General features: G+C 38.4%; 1 protein-coding gene across 10 annotated transcripts in view; it reads left to right on the top strand.

Annotated features, from left to right (window-relative positions):
• Positions 1-18,171, top strand: part of RGS6 (regulator of G protein signaling 6) — a 560,790-nt gene that overhangs the window by 378,624 nt on the left and 163,995 nt on the right. The gene's annotated exons all lie outside the window — the stretch shown is intronic.

Genomic DNA, 18,171 nt, shown 5'->3' with positions numbered 1-18,171 from the left:
CTTTTTGTGTTTTTTGTGATCAATTCGTTTAATATTTTTTATTATGAAATATATTAAACATGAGGGTATCATTGAAAGAATTGTAACGTACCACATAATATGTAACCACTATTTGGTTTTGCAAATGACACGTTATCTGTATCTTAGCGTCCCTTTGTAATACCTAGTAGATCAAATCTCCTTGTCTGTCCACAAATTTTATGCTAATCAATTCTCTGCTTTTCTTCAAAGTTTTACTTGCTATCCAAATGAGTAAGCAAACAAATTTAAATTTTAGGTAATTCTCTTAGTCTTAAAATTTGGCTATTTGTTTTCCAAAACTCAGGAACCAACAAAAGTTAGTTTCTACTCTACACCTACATGTAGAAAAGTTAGTTTCTACATGGGTGAATTGAAAATATATTGACAATACCAAGTGCTGCTGAGTATGGAATGGCACTCTCATATACTGCTCATGGGAATGCAAAATGGTGCTGCTACTTTGGAAAACAGCTTTGCAGTTTCTTAAAAAGTTAAATATATGCTTACCACACAACCCACCAATCCCACTCGAGGTGTTTACCCAAGCAGTATGAAAACTTGTGTTCACACAGAAACTCACATGCAAGTGTCTATAGCAACTTGATTCTTAATCTCTACTTGCTGGAAAAAAACCCAGATGTCCTTCAGTGGTTAAGGGGATAAACTCTGCTCTATCATACTCAGCAGTAAAAACGAGTGAACTATTGATACATGCAGCAACTTGGATTAATCTCAACATCTTTTTCCTGAGTGCAAGAAACCATCTCAAAAGGTTATATACTGTCAATGGTTACCAGCCTTGGACCCTGGGGAGGTAGGGTGTGACTACGAGTGATAGCAGAAGGGAGTTTCATGAGGTGATACAGCTGTTCCATATCCTGACGGTGGTGGTGGTAACATGAATTTATAGGAGTCAAATTCATAAGACAGTACACACACAGAAAGAGTCAGTGTTACTATACTTGAACTGAAAAAGTAAATAAACCCAGCTGAAGTATCCATGAATAGTGCAACTCCTTATCTATACAGTTACTGTGTGAACTCAAATACTGTCTTATCTTGGGTTACTATAGCAAAATACCAGACTGGGTATAATATAGACTGGGAGGTTTATAAACAATAGAAATGTATTTCTCATGGTTCTGGAGGTTTGAAGTTGAAATCAGGGTGTCATGATGGTCAGGTTCTGGTAAGGTCCCGCTTTCAAGCTGCAGACTTCCAACTTGTGTCCCCTCGTGGCAGAAAGAGAGCGAAATAACTCACTGGCTTCGGCTCTTTAGGGCTTGCCCTCGTAAATCACCTCCCAAAGCCCCACCACTCAGTATCATATTAGGGATCAGATTTCAACACACGAATTTTGGAGAGGCACATTCAGTCCTCAATATATTCATACTGTATTTTTAGTGTTCTCTAATTTTAAAATTTATCTAAGTATCATTATACTATGTATCATTGGCTCTGAAATATGTTTTTTTACATTACTGGATTTTTTTGCATAATATGTTTAGGATTTTTGTATCTATTTTCATGAAAAAAAATTGGTCGATTGTTTTTCTTACCTTCTTTGCTGATTTGGGTGTCAATTTTATGCCAGCCTTGTAAGAGGAAACATGAAGTATATCTCTTTGGTTGATATTCTGTTGTTCTCTGAAAAATAAGCTTCTCTTTATCTAGCCAGGAGTTAAATTTCAATTATTTTTTGTTTCTAATTCCCATCTTCTTCTTTTCCCAATATGTTTAGTCATTTAACTATCATTTGTTTAATCGTTTACATATTTGTTGGAAGCTTACTTTTTTCTAAGCAGTGTTAGGCAGTAGAGATTCATAAGTCAATGAAACAGATACAGATTCCTATTTTTGTGGAATTTATATTCTTTCCTAGAGACAATGGACGAGATTAATAAGGAAATATGTAGGATTTTACACAGTGATAAAAACCAGGGAGAAGAATTCAGTATGTGAAAAAGGTAGAAAATATGAGAGTGTTGTGACTTGGGGAAAGGTGGTTGATGAAGAACTCTCTAAGAAGGTGACATTTGAATAAAAGTAGAAAGGAGGTGAAGGATAGAAGCATGTGGATATTGAAGGAGAGAGCACTCCAGACAGTCATTCCTGTGTCCCCAGGGCAGGAGCCTTCCTGGTATACTGAGGACCTGTGACAAGGGAACCAGCGTAGCTAGAGTAAGGAAGATAAAGAGAGTCTGTTGTAAAAATGGCGGCTCAGATTAGACCTCAGTATTAGAGGTGTGTGAAGTGGTCAGCTTCACACTCAAGTTCAAGGGTAAAATAGACAGTATTCAGGGTTAGCTCAGATGCAGAATGTGAGAGAGGGAAAGTTTGAATCAATGATGATCACGCACTTTGTGGCTTGAGCAATTGGAAGCCTGGAGTTCCCAATAATTTCAATGGGGAAGACTATAGGGTGATAGGAGATTTGTTTGTTTTGTTTGTTTGTTTAGCTGGAAAGTAAGAAATCAAAAGATGAGTTTTAAACAGGTTAAGTTTTGGAGGGCCTTAGACATTAAATTTGAGGTTTAGGCATATGGATCTACTAGGCATTTAGGTATATAGCTCTAGATCTTAAGGGAGTATCTGAGCTGAGGACATAGTCATCAGCATATAAATGGCATTTAGAGCCATGGGATTAATAAGTTCACCAAGGCAGTGAGTATAGACAGAACATATAGACCAAGTCCTAAAACTTGGAATACCCAATGTATAGGGAGGTCAGGGAGAGAAGGAGAAACCAGCAAAGGAAATTGAGAAGAAGTCCCTAGAGACAAAGAAGAAAATCAGAAAGGACAGATTTCTTGAAAACCAAATTTTCTAGAAAGCGTTTGAAGAATGAGTGGAATGATCTGTTAAATACTACTGATAACCAAGTAAGCTAAGGGCTGAGAATTGACCATTGAGGTTAGCAACACTGAATTCCTTGCTGACCTTGATGAACCCACATCCCACGAAGCAATGGTGATAGAAAGCCTTCTTGGAGTGGGTTTAAGTCAGAATGGGAGGAGAGTAAACTGAGTAGTAAGTATAGTTAATCTTTGGAGTTTTCCTTTTTAAAAAAGAAATGCAGTAGTATCTTTAGGGCTACATTAGGTCAGAACATGTAGGTTTTCAAATAATATGACAGTGACCATATGTTTTTATGATAATAGAAATGAGTCAGAAGGGGAAATGGTGCAGAAGAAAGAAAATTCAAGGAGTGAGATCAATGAGTAGGTAAGGGGAAATTGAGTTAATATGCACATAGGTGGGTAACTTCAGCTGGAAACACATGCAGTTTATTCGTAAAAGGAAGAGAGGCAGAAGGAAGGGAGGTAGTGGGGTGTGTAGAAGTGGCCTCCCAATTATCTCTATTTTCTTAGTAACAGGGGAAGTGAAAGGGGTGGAAAGTTGGAGGGGAAATTAAAAACCATTCATCAACTAGAAGAGTCAAGACAATGACTGAACTAGGAAAATCAAGTTTTGATTGCTAGGTAGCATGGGACTCTTGTGGGATTTTTAGTATTTATGAATTTAGAAAAAGAGAATTATTTCTCTGGTCACCTTTAGCTCTGTGAATCTGGGTCTGTATCAGGTAGAAAGTTGGACATAATTAACTCTAGAGCAAGTATGAGGGTATGATGAATCAAAAGACAGGTGAGAGAACAGCTAAGGTGACTATTACATCATAACAAAGAGGTCGTGGTGCACACCTATAATCCCAGTGGCTCAGGAGGCTGAGGGAGGAGGATCATGTGTTCAAAACCAGCCTCAGCAACAGCAAGGTGCTAAGCAGCTCAGTGAGATCCTGTCTCTAAATAAAATACAAAATAGGGTTGGGGATGTGGCTCAGTGTTTGAGTGCCCCTGAGTTCAATCCCCAGTACCCCCCCTAAAAAAATTATAACAAAAAGAAGTGAGAACATGAGAAGTGGTGATTAACCATGAAGAGGGGTGATTACAATAAATTGTAATTCCAGTAGCAAAGGAATTTTAAAATTCAAAGCAAAAATAAGGGAATTGAAAATATAGGAGGTTTTAGATAGTGATTAAATAGATCCATAGATTAGATAGATAGTGGAATGTTTGAAACTGTGATCATGGAGAGGTTGAAATTATTGGTGGTGACAAGATCTAAGGACCATCCAAGGTCCCACTGAGATAGGATGCAGGTCAAGAACCCAGAGGCTGTGATATTGGAAGACTGACCTATATGGATATTGAAATCACTACTGGGGGAACATTCTAGAGGGTTTTTGTGAATCCAGTTAAACTCTTTGTGTAATGAGAGGCCCAGGGATCAGAAGATGACCTTCACACCAAGGGGCATAGTCATGAGAAGCAAGGTGATCATTTATCTGACTTCAAACCCTAGGGTACATGAGCCATAAGGGGAAATACCCACCATCTGAGATGTCTACATGGAAATAGGGCTATAGGAGTAGAACAGGAAGACGAAGGAAATATTAACTGATTTTACATATTGCTAACTATGAGTATCAAAGTCAAGTGAAAGTCTTTCAGGAGCTGGTAAGTATGTGACCCGGGTAGTAAGCATCCATGGTTTCTATGTTCCAGGCACTAGAGTAGTCACTGGAGATATAAAGATAATAACTTTTAAAAAAAGATAGTTTAGTACAAGCTGGGGCAGCCAATGCCTCATTCTTCAGGTGTGCTGATTTATGAGAGACTCATGGAGAATTGTCTCCCAACATATAGATAGTATCAACAAAATTTAGGAATTTGGGCTGGGGTTGTAGCTCAGTGGTAGAGCACTTGCCTAGCATGTGTGAGGCACTGAGTTCAATTCTCAGCACCACATATAAACAAACAAACAAATAAATAAAAGTCCTTCTACAACTAAAAAAAAATTTTTTTTTTTAATTTAGGGATCTGGAAAGCAAATGGGTAAGTGGTATCTAGCAGCAACTCTGAGAAAACCTAGCCAATCCTTGTTAGCAAGGAAGCTAGGGAACAACTTTGTATTTGTATGATCAAATACTCAAAAGGCTTAGGAACTAGAAACAAGCAGATTGTTCTATCTAGTTAGGGATGCCTCTTGCCAACATACTCACATGCTTCATTACGGCATATGTCAATCACTAGCTCAGTGTCTACTGCCTGGCGATATGGAGTCGATTCTCTGCTAGCGGGGCTCAGGCTGGTGTTGAGGTGGAACCTAAGACCAGTCAAAGGACAGAAGATAAATCTTGTGCTCGACCTGCTCACGGTATGTTTGCATGATATGCAGCCAGCAGCCGGCACGGCAGAGGGAATAGTCAGCAACTGGAACACAAGAAATCTACTCAACAATGGCAACCAACACATGGAACTTCAGTCGGCTCAGTGGGTACTCAGCAGCCATAGACTGAAATACAGATTTCAGCTGCAAAGTTGTCAGATGGGGCCACAGTGATAGTCAACCCCATGATGGGGATGAGATTACCAGCCTGAGCCCTGGCACCAGCACACAGCCCCAAGCTTCCTCTCCCCGCAGGATCTTCAAAGAGAAGCCCTGGAATGATATTTCAGGAAATGATATTCCTCTTCACCTCCTTGCTGGTACTAGGGTAGAGAGCTGCCTGCAGAGAAGATTCAGATCACCGAGACCCCTGGGGACCAAACCTCAGATGGAAATCCTTGAATGTGTGGCTGCTCCTATTGCACAGATGGAGGCTGTGTCTGCACAGAACGGTGACCATCCCACGTTGCAGCCTCTCCTCCAGCACCACAGCCTCCCTTCGACTTTCTGAGCTTTAGTGAAAAAATCAGTCTCCCATCACAAACCAGCAGGCAGCTGTCCAACCTCTTAGGAGTTTTTCTCACCAGTGTTGGGGCTCCCCCCCAACAGCAACCACTGGGGAAGTAGTCCTTCTTTCTGAGGACCCCACTTCCTTAGTAGAAACTGAAAGAAAAGAGGAAATGATGATTGACATGGTGAGGCTGGTTTTACCAGCTGCTTTGCTGGACAACCAACTCCACACCTACAGGTGACTTGGTGGGAGGAGGTCACCTGTAGGAGATGTAGGTGGGAGATGGAAACCAGCAGCGTGTGCAGCCTCCTCCCAGAGGCTGCGTTGATGAGGAGCGTGTGAATCGATCCCAGAGTCCCAGACCCTGCCACTATCAGAAGCCCCAGGAAATAGCGTATCACCACTTTGTCATCAGCACAGTGAAAATTAAAGAAGAAGTAATGTTAATTAGAAGTCGCCCTGAGAAAAAAGCGTCCTACAGGAAGGCCCTTCTCTGTGTTCTCCACTATTATACTGAATTGAAAATCAGTATATCCAAATCATCCCAAAGGCAGAGGAGAAGAAAGTGTCAATGACTTATAGCAAATAAATAAATACACTGAAATATGCATCGAGTAATCAACTCTGAACTGAAGGTTTTTGAATATAAGGAGACGGTTTCAGAATGAGAATGTACAGATGGCCCTGACTTATGCTAGTTCAATTTATAATTTTCAACTTCACAACTTGACAATGGTGTGAAAGTGATCTGCATTCAGTAGAAACTGTGCTTCAACTTGTGAACTTTGATCCCCTCCTGGGCTGGCAGCATGCGGTACCCTACTCTCTTGTGGCACTGGGCTGCAGCTCCCAGTCAGCCTCACAATCTCCAGGGGAGCCGACCCAGCTCCTGCCAGCACTGTGTCCTGAGGCTGGAATGTGGGAGTGGTTAGGTGTATTCAATGCATCTTCCTCTTACAACATTTTCATCTCGTGATAAACTTATCAGGATGTGACTCCATCTTAAATCAAGGAGCATCTGTATTTGCCAAAACAACCATAAATCAAAATAGGAATTTTGTAAGGGAAACCACATAAACCTGGGAATATGAATTTTAAAAAGAGAATTTGTGAGGGACAACAGGAGAGGTGGAGGAGAAGATATACTTATAAGCAAAGTAGAAAATTGAAATGAAAGTTTTCTAGATTTCACAGGTGACATCAAAGGGTTCCATGACACCAGGTGATAGAGACACACACACAAAAAAATCAAGTTGAATGGATATTATTTCTTTTAGATGGGCCCTCTTAAGCAGACTCTGTGGTACATTCATTTACAAACTTGCTTATGTGTTGGTGTCTACCAGTTGGGGTAAGGACACAAATGCCCCAAATTTTGAGACCATTCAGTCTTACAAATTACATTTATCTGGTGAATTCCTGCAGGACCAATACAGACCCTGAATTGAAAGCACCTATTTGGATTATCTCTGCTGAAATTAAGAATCTGTCATGTTACTCTCTTTGTTTTTCTGGTCTTCAAAATGTCTGATCCAGCTTTATTGGTCAGATCCCTATTAATGAGTATATTAATACATATGTATTTGAAATAAACACATTTAAATAAATACACTTAATGAAAATGAAGATGACTTGTATTGATCTAACCTACATTAGTTAGAGGAGGTTCTTTTACCCTATGTGAGGACTTGAGGAAGTTACAGGTTTGGGAGAGAAGATATGAGATCAGTCTAAGTCATGCTGAGTTTGAGGTTTTGAAGGGGCTTTCAGGCAGTGCTGTCCAGGACAGAGTTGGAACTGAGGGACTGAAGTGCTGGAGAACATCTCATAAAGAAGGTATGGATTGGGGAGTCAGCAGAGCCTCAGTGGCAGAGGACCCAGTGCATGGCTGGGTACTCTAAATTTTACATCTTCATCTAGAAGCTATGTATCAGTTTGCCCCCTGCCATGCTAGAAGGTAAGATGTTAACCCATCCCCACCTTGTATGATTGTTGAGTTTGAAACTTCCCTGTTGACATGTAAAAGAAATTATCTTCACTCCTCATATCAGGAACTCAAGGGTGAATTTGTAGACGTTGCTCCAATAAGACAGTGAAGAGATGCCTGCTGATCCACCTGTGGGTTAGACATTTTGGAACCAAGAAACCCAGTCCAGGAAGGCAAAGCGCTGATATAAAGGATGGATATAGATAGATAGATAGATAGATAGATAGATAGATAGATAGATAGATAGATAGATAGATAGATAGATAACAGATAAGAGAGAGCCATTAGGACACAATCTCTCTCTCAAAAAATGAAAAATTAAGATCTATAAGGGATGAAGCTTAGCAAACAGATGTTCCTAAGGGAAAATACATGGGTAACTGGAGAAGGAAGAAGGAAGTGGGGTAGAAAGGAAAACCCAGCAGTAGATCCAAGCTGAGACTCAGTCATAAGAACTGCAAATCCATGTCAAACCATCTCACCTTCGAGAGACTTGAGACTTCTGAGCAAGATGCCCACAGAAAGGACATCCTGGCTCTCCCTTTACAGAACAGCAGATCAACCTCTGCAGATCCGCCCTTCTGAAGAGTAAGTAGGTAACAAAGATGGTAGCTGGAGTGAAGATGGTGAGGCTTCTGAGCGTCCAGCTTCCAGCATGCCAGCCCTATCCACTCCCCACCTGCCCCGTGTACAACAGACATTTCCTGGGCACAGTGCCTGCTAACTCCAGGAAAGTAGCCAGGTGGCACAGTCTTGCCCAGCTGTCATTCCATTCTAGACCTCATTCCAGAATAATTCTCCATCACCTGAATGTCATGAAGAATTTTCCAGGGACTTTGAAGATTAATTTCTTCCAGGCCACTCTCAGACACACAAATTCCTAGCATGTAAGAACCATGAAATACATCTAGTCTGGCTTACCCTTGAAGACAGGAAAATTGAGTCCCAGAGACGTGATGTAATACAGACTCAAAAATCACACAGTATGTTAGGGACAGAATCAAAACTAGAATCTGGATTCCTTGCTACCATTGCAAACTGTTTCCATTACTTCAGACAGAAAATTATACTCTTGAATTGCAACACTTCCTTAAAGGTGTCTGATGCATTCCCCCTGAATGGGAGACCCCCTTGTATACCTTGTTAAAAATACAGATCCCAGGACATCTTCATGGGTCCAGACTCAGGAATCTCTTTTTCCAGCATCTTCCCTGGTTGTATCTACAGCCTGTCTGAATTCAAAATCAATATAACCCCTGCTAACTGCTCTCCAGCCTCTGTTTTAATAACCTCCAATGATGAATGTCATAATTTCTCATTCCATCTTTGGACAACTTTGACCTTTGAAAACTTCCTTATAATGAATGAATACCTACTGGCCTCCCTGTTGCTTCAATTCATTAGTCCCAGTTCTACCTCCTTCCCACAATCAAAGAACAAAGGAATGAAGTTGATTAAAATTACACCTACCTAGCTCTTCCTTGTGAATTTTTATTGTGCAAATAATTTTCAGAAAATTTCCTAGGTCTACACATGCATTTTTATCTTGCTTATCTCAACCCATTTTTTTGGTGAATATTTCCCTTTTCATAGCCCACAAATTTATGACTTTATGTTGACATAACTTTTATAAATTTTTGTTGATGATGATGATTCCTAGAAGTATAATTTGGGAAAAAAAAAAAAAGTCTGGTTAAAAGTTGTTTCTGTGACTTGAGCTGGTAACTTTGTGACCTTACGCTGGTCATCAGTTTCTTCAGACCTGGATTAAATGTTTGTGGTCCATTTTGGCTTTGACCTTCCATGACTCTTCACAGGGTATTATGAAGACTGTCTGAAGTTCATGTTTTCCCCCTTTCCTCTAGATAGATGTTCTACCTGCACCTACTCCTGGGTTAATGTGAGTCACCAGTTTTCTCTTATGCAGTGATACTCAAGATTGGAAAACCAGAGAACCAGGTTGGAAGACCTGAGAATCACCCCAGATCAGTCAACATTCTCTCCTTTGTTACTCTCCTTCTGCTTTTATATCACTGAAAGGTAAAGGAACTACAAAAGTGAAGCAAAACAGAGGTAATTTGTATGGTACCCCTCGTAGGCTGAGTAATACCCACCAAAGGTATCAGGCCCTACGTTATTAAAACTGTAAATGTTATGTTGTAAAAGCGTCTTTGCAGTTGAGATTAAGGATCCTGAGATGAGGAGATTATCCTGGATTCTTGGGGCAGGTCCTAAATGCAATCTATATATTCTTATAAAAAAGTCAGAAGGTGATTTGATACAAACAGAAGAAAAGAAGGCTATGTGCCCTCAGAGACAGAGGTTGCAGTGACGTGCCACAAGCCAAGGAATGCCAGAAGCTTCCATAGGGCATGTGCCCTTGTCAGAACCTTAATTTTGGCCCAATGAAACTGATTTTGTACTTCTGACCTGTATAATTATAAGAGATTAAATTTCTGTTGTTCTAAGACATGAGGTTTGTGGTAGTTTGTTACCGTACTCATAGAAAACTATATACATAGCAATTACACTACTAAATCCATTGTAGGGTGAAGGAAGACAGAAGACTTTTAATAGAAATTGAAGAACTAAATATGTATAAATAACCAAGAATAAGAAAACAGTGCATGATTTTAAAAACATTAAATACAGCTGAAAAAAAAAAAAAAAGAATTGTCTTCAAAGAAAGATAATTCAAAAAAAATAATATAAAATAAAGTCAAAAGTATTAAAAATTGAGAAGGGTAAAAGACATAGGATATATGAGAAGAGTGAACATGGAGCCCCCTCGGACGTCCCCAAGATCCCTGCCATGGCCCCAGTAGATGCCCTGATCATAGCCTCGTATGTCGTCACATCGATTATTTCCAAACTTAATCCCCATGTGAGAACCTCCCAGTCTTCCTCTTGGGCCATCTGGTTTAGGGGCCTTACACTGTTGTGTTGATTTCTCCAAGAAGAGGAATGAGGTAGAAACAACGTTTGCAGAGAAATTAACAAGTCTCTTTCCAAAACTAATGAAAGATACCAACCTACAAAGTTACTAAGCCCAAAATTCTTAAGTAGAAAAAATATATATATATATCTGGATACCTCATGGGAAAATTACAGGAAACCAAAGACAAAGATAAACATTGAAAAGGCAGCAAAAGAAAATTAAATTCCCAAGAAGATACAATAAGGCTAACAACTGATTTTTCTTGAGAAACGGTGGAAGCTGAAAGACAATGGACTACAAGAAAATAATTGTGAAAACTGCAAAAATATCTTTATGCCAATAAATTTAGAAGCTTATATGAAATAGGAAAGTTCCTTGAAACACAAGTTACCCAAACTGACATACAAAAATTAACTGAAAAGAACTATACTTTTTAAAAGGAATTAAATTCATAGTTTAAAAATTCCTTCTAAATAAAACTATAGTCCCAGTTGTCATCCTAGGTGTTTTCTATTAAAGATTTCAAGGAAGAAATCATATCCTTTCCACATTGGTTTAGGAGTAATATTTCCCAACACATTTTAAGAAGCTAAGAATACTCTGATAGTAAAAAAAATATATATATATATATAAAAAAGAAGAAGAAGATAACTACAATCCAATGTCTCTCATGGAAATAAATGCAAAACATTTAGGCAAAATAATAACAAATTGAATCAAGTAATATATCTAAGTTAGAGGTCAACAATTTTTTAATAAGGTCCAAATGGTAAAACTTTAGGCTTTCTAAGCCTTGCAGTCTCTGTTGCAATTACTCAATTCTGCAATTATAATGTAGAAGCAGCTGTAAATCATATGTACACAAATGAGAATGACTGTATTCATGTAAAACTGTGATTAAAAAGTAGGTGATAAGTCATAGTCTGTCTACCCTTTCCTTAGAAGTGTCCACAAATAATATATTGACCAACAGAAAATGGAAGCTGAAGGATATACACTGTATGATTCCACTTCCATAAAATTCAAGCAACAGGAACCGTGAAGCAATGGTATTGAGGGATGTATATCTAGATGGCAAAATTGATAAGAAAAAGTGTGGAAGTGTTATGATTTTACTGTTATGGTTTCTTTCTAATTTTATCTTGAGGTCTCTCTGTTGAGAATAGTCACAAACTAGATAACCACAAACCAGATAACCACTCTCTAGGAGAGCCCCGACCAGAAGGAAAGTTAAGGTCAGGTGTGTGTCACACGCCACACAGTGAGGAGGTGAAACCAACACATGTGAAACAATGTTGCTGCCCACACAGAGGTGAGAAGTACTGACAGGAGACCAACAGGAAGTCTGGAGGCAGCAGAAAACACAACCAGTGGGTGGGGAGTGAAAGTGAGATGGAGCAAGAAAGAGGACTGTGGGTCTGTGGGATATGCCTTTATTAAGGCATTATCCACCAGGTTCTCTTTGGAATCAGTGGATTGGGGGGGACTTATTTACCTGACTCCAGTATTGACCATTAGGTTTTACCTTGGTCGGCAGCAGTGGGTTATGTTGGGATCGGGGTCAGTGAGGCGAGGAACAAGTAGGCTGTGTCACAAGCACAGAGGGAGGGGCACTCATAACCAGACCAAAGGTGGTGGGTACAGCTGGGTTCAAATAACATGTCAGGCCCATCTCTGCTGAGGCACCAACTCTGTTCAACAAATTTAGGATGGAAAGTAACTATTGTTTACAACTACGGGGCAGGGAGTATATTCTGACTGGAATGTAAAGTACTATTAGAATATTGAAAAAAAATTTAATTTTATTTTATTTGTTCTTTTTAGATATACATGATAGAATGTATTTTGGCATATTATACAGACAAGGAATATAACTTATTCTAATTAAGATCCTATTCTTGTGGTCATCCATGATGTAGTTAGCCTGGTGATGTATTCAAATACAAGGTTAGGAAAGTTATGTCCAATTAGTTCTACTGTCCTTCCTACCTCCCTCCCCTCCTTCCCTTCATTTCCCTCTGTCTATTCCAGTGGGCTTCTATTCTTTCCCTCTCCATCCTCCCTTGTTGTGGATTAGCATCCACATATCAGAGAGAACATTTGGGGACTGGTTTATTTCACTTAGCATGATATTCTCTAGTTTCATCCATTTACCAGCAAATGCCATAATTTCATTCTTCTGTATGGCTGGGTAATATTCCATTTTGTAAATGTACCACATTTTCTTTATCCACTCAACTGTTGAAGGACACCTAGGTTGGTTCCATAGCTTGGCTGTTGTGAATTGAGTTGCTTTAAGCATTGATGTAGCTGTATCACTATAGTACGCTGATTTTAAGTCCTTTGGGTATAAACTGAGAGTGGGATACCTGGGTCAAATGGTGGTTCCATTCCAAGTTTTCTAAGGAATCTCCATTCTGCTTTCCATAATGGTTGCACCAATTTTCAGTCCCACCAATAACATTTGAGAGTATCTCTCTCCCCACATCCTTGCCAACATTAACTGTTACTTATATTCTTTATAATTGCCATTCTGACTGGAATGAGATAGAATCTCAGTGTAGTTTTAATTTGCATTTCTCTAATTGCTAGATATGTTGAACACTTTGAAAAAAATTTAATGTCAATTATGGTAAGAAGAATTTCTTAAGAATAATATAAACTCCATCTGTTTGTTTCAAGCACTTTTCTGTGTGTATATTATTTCACCAAAAATGTAACTCGCCTCTTTTTTATTTTTTTCATTCTGTTTCAGAAAATATAATTTGACATCAGTTTGGTGAACAGACTCTGTAATCAAACAGGGAAATGCCGAATTTTAGTTAAATAAGGTGTGACTGCCAAGTAAAGTTAATTTTCTTGTTGTCCTTATAAACTGGTTCATTGTGAGTTTTTTTTTTTTCCCAAGGAAAACTTTTAAAAACGTTTGTAAAAAGCCAATATCTATGGAAAGAAGGGTGTGGCTTCTGCTGGGCCAACTCTGAGAAAGGTGACAATTAAATATTGGGTATACTATGGTTGCCCTCACAAATAAACTCCACCATAGCATAGTTTCTTTAAATATCTGTATTTTTACTTTCTTTTGTTTGAGGTTCATTTTAGTAATAGCATCCAGAAATGCCATCAGATTATAATTGTGAAGGTAAAAGGCATATCTCTGGTGTTCTTGGCCTTTGTGTCATTAAAATCTTACTCTAAATGTCACCTTAATTCATCTCTCCACATTTTTCCTTGTTTGATTTTTTCCCCTCTGAGAAGAAATGCTAAGTGAAATGAAGGAAAGAAAAGACAGCTCATTTATTAGAAGTGACTGTCCACATACAACTCACTAATTGTATCATCAATTTTATTTTTAAACATTTCTAAAAAATATTGTGTTTGGGAGTAAGATGAAATTTGAGAAGACACTCAAATCCACATTTATTATAACTGACCCAGAGCCACTGAGTCTTTTTTAAAGAAAGGATCAGGACAGTGATGGACACCATACCCTGTAACGGGGGTATAAGCAGCAATGGACCATTGATTTCATTGAGTTCACTGCTATAACACTGAATTCTATGTGCTAAAATTACTGGGTGGTTGCTGGGGAGGAGGACTCAGCAAAGTCGGTGCTAGCACAAAGCCTACGCAAAGACTGCAAACAGAGACCATTAATTTTCAGCTTAGCTCCTTATGCTGCTGATTTTGGCATTATGTTCTACTGGAGCCAGTGGTATCAGGTAAACCATTAAGTTGTGAAAAAGCAAATTATTTTACTAGCATGTTAAAACAATTACAGCATGTATTATATACACAAAATTTTAAAAAACTAAATTTAGAAGTTGTCCTGGTACAACTTCTATACAGTCTTCCCTCTTTTTTTCTTTAAATGTGTTGACATTAAAAGGGATGTTTTGCACAAATTTCCCAGAGGAAATTTGAGTTATTTTCATATAAAAATAGTTGTAGCCAGAGGAAATTTGAGGTTATTTTTATATAAAACATATTATAATACTTATCCTGGTTTTTTGGTTCTAAGACATCATTTTCTAGATCCAAGAACAGTTTCTTTGGCTCAAGATCTTCCACAGAATTCTATTCTGTATATTCTTCAAATCTGTCACTAGATTGTTACTTTTCCTGAGAATTAACGATAACAGAAACAGTTGCTGAGCTTACCATAGATAACATTTTTTGACTATCAGTATTGTCTGAAACATCACCACTTTCATTCTAACAAACTGGGGTAGAGGATGGACTAGGTAGTCCAAAACGGACACTACAGAGTTGCTGTCTTCATCCACTTTCTGTTGCTATAACAGAATGAGATTGGATACATCAAATGTTTAAAAAAAGGGCTTATTCTGGCTTGTAGTCCTAGGGCCTGGAAATTCCCAGCACATAAAGTTGGCATCTGCTCAGCTTCTGGTGAGGGCTTTATGATGCTCCTGACAGTACTCATGCTCATGAGGAAGAGGAAGAGGAAGGGCACCAAATCCCCACTATTCCTAAACCATTCCCATGAGAAAGGCATTCATCTCTTCATGAGGGACCCCTCCTCATCACCCAAGCACCTCCCATTAGCACCTCACAACACTGCTGTCTGGAGGCATTGAGCCTCACCATGAGGTTTGAGAGGGACAAACCGTGTTTAAACCATAGCATAGCAGTTGCTATTCACAGGTTTTTCTAAACAACATCCCCTAAATCCAAGTATTTCCTCCCACTAAGCCAAATGAGGAAGTTTCCAAGAGAATCACTGACAATGACTAGGGGTGCCATGAGAAGCGGGTATCAACCCCTCACCCTAAGTGGATTCTTGCTGAGCTACTGAAACCCTAGCTCTTCCCCACTTCTGCTGCCAAAAAAGAAAATATGGAAAAGTCCACGGGAAGCTTGTCAGGTATCTCTTGGGTTTTGTGAATGTATGTTAACTGAGACTTACATGTGTTTCTTGAAGCAAGGAGGCCAATGGAGCAGCCCAGACCAATAAACAAATAGGGACCATCATGCAGCATATTGCCTAAGGAGAAAAATATAGAACACTGAACATCGGGATCCCTGTGACCCTGGGAAGCAAAAAGAAGGATCTCCATGCAGATTAACAGAGGAGAAATGAAGGAGTAGAATCCGCCCTGTCCCCTGACAAGGTCCTTGGAATAGGGCTGGTAGAAGGGAAAGAGAGTTAAAACTGGATTTAAATGTTGAACTTGAATAATTACAACTGACTAGAATACCAAAGGGTCTCCCCTTGATGTCATTACATAATAATGAAGGAGATTTGACTTTTCATGTTTGAGGACAATAATTAGGGAAAAGTAATATCATTTTACATCATATAAAATGCATTCATAGAGTTTAATAAATGGGATATAATCCTTAGTGACTAAAGGAGGCTAGGACATTGGTTTCTGGTCACAGGGTCACCTAGTGTCACCTAGTGTCAGAAGAACATCCTTTGGTGTGTAACAGTGAACTGAAAAAGTAAGTAAGGGAAATCTTTAGAGGCCTTGGACTGGAAAGTAAAAAACCAGAAAACTAAGTTAGTATTTTAATTAGCCTTTTCTCAGAGGACATCCATCCATCCCAAGTAGCCTAGGGCCTATGTATATGAGTGTCAAGGAAAAATGAATAGGGGAGCAATCAGTTCAGACACTCCTGAGGAATAATGCCAGTGAAGCAGGTGGCATGGGGTAGGGGACTTTAGAGAGGGAAATGATGACAACAACTCTTTTGGCTTAGGCTGGTAACAGAGGGAACAAGGAGGAGAAAAAGTCTCCCTTGATAATTCCTAATTCCAGATTCTGAATAGTGTGGCTCACTAAACCCTACATAGCCTCAAAACTCCCAATAAACAATTTAAAATCTCTCCAGTAAAGCCTTTAGGTACCTGGTAGAAGCAAACACATTTTAACAATGGAATCTTTAGAAATGAAAAGTATAATAACTGAGCTTATAAAGTTAATAGAAACATTAAACAGCAGATTTGACACAGCTAAAAAGAGAATTAGTAAAATAGAAAATAGAGAAGATGAAAGTGCTCAGAATGTAGCAGGCAAGGACAGAAACATAAACAGTATGAAAGAGAGGTTAAAAAAGACTTTTAGAAAAGAGAAGTTCTAATACCAAGTCAAATGTTCTAGAAGGAAATAAGGGAGAAAATATAAAGGGTAGTTCTTTCCCATTGTCTCTATTATTTCCTTTTCAGTTGAAAGCTATCATAGTTAACAATTTTCTAGAGTTGATTAAAAGCATTAGTCCTCAGATTCTAGAAGCCAAACAAATTCCAAGTAAAGTGAAATGAAATGTCATCCATGTCTAGCTATAGTGACGTTTAATTACAAAGCACGAAACACACTTAAAAAAAGATCATTGAAATAACTTCAGAGAAAAGACAGATTGCTTATCTGAAAAATTATTGGCATGATTCTCTATAAAAATGAAAGCTATAATGCAGTAGAAATAATCTTCCTAGTGCTTTAAAGAAAATAATTAATGCAGAAAGCACCTTTCAACAGTAAGAGCAAAATGATCATATAAAAATGAAAGGATAAACACATCAATATGCTAAACAGCTTTGAACTCTTTTGTACTTGAATATGAGCTATTTTGTGGTAACAAAAAGACATAAGATCAATTTTCATTCATATATAAATTTGTTGACATGAACCCAACTATGATGTATGACCATAAAACTCTAATAAAGAAATTTAAAAATAAAAAAAATTAAAAATGAAAGGAATGTATTTTTAACCTATGTTTATCAAAGGAATTGCTACATAATATCTTTCAGAAAGGAGGAAGATCAGTCCAGAAAGAAATTTTGAGTTGTCAAAGGAATAGTTAATAAAGAATGTGATAAGCATGAATTAATCTACACAGTCATGGGCCATATAAAGCAGAACAACACCTCTTGTTAAGAGTTAATTTAAAAAAAACAATGAATTCTAAGGACTGAAAAATAAAAGCATGTAAATTAATAGGGGTGATCAGTTAATGCGTATAAAAATCCTGTATTATTTGGGAAAAGAGGAAAGATATATAGTAGTTCTAAGCTGGCACCGTCCAATGAGGTAGCCAATAGCCCCATGGAGCTTCTTAAAGTGATGGTAAGTGGAATAAAATATTAAAATTCACTTGGCCCTCACTAATAAATTAAGAATTCCTGCTCATCAGAAGACACTATAAAAAAAGGGAAATGAAGTCACAAACTAGGAAACCATATATTCTGTTCCAACAAAGCAGTAGGAGCATGAGCATATATGAAGGTCTCTCTGAAAATTAAGAAAATGGGGCTGGGAGTTGTGGCTCAGTGGTAGGGTGCTTGCCTAGCATGTGCGAGGTCCTTAGTTCAATCCCCAACACCTGCCCCCCTAAAAAAAAATGAAAAGAATAACACTTTTTTAAAATTAAGAAAATAAACAGCCTGGCATTGAAGAGGAAATGTGGACAAAGGGTCAACAAGCCTATGATAGTTGTTCAGTATCACCAGTAATCATAGAC

Source organism: Sciurus vulgaris (assembly GCF_902686455.1).
Source record: "Sciurus vulgaris genome assembly, chromosome: 2".
In the NCBI taxonomy this organism is placed as follows: Eukaryota; Metazoa; Chordata; class Mammalia; order Rodentia; family Sciuridae; genus Sciurus; species Sciurus vulgaris.
This window is presented reverse-complemented; position numbering and strand designations above follow the sequence as displayed.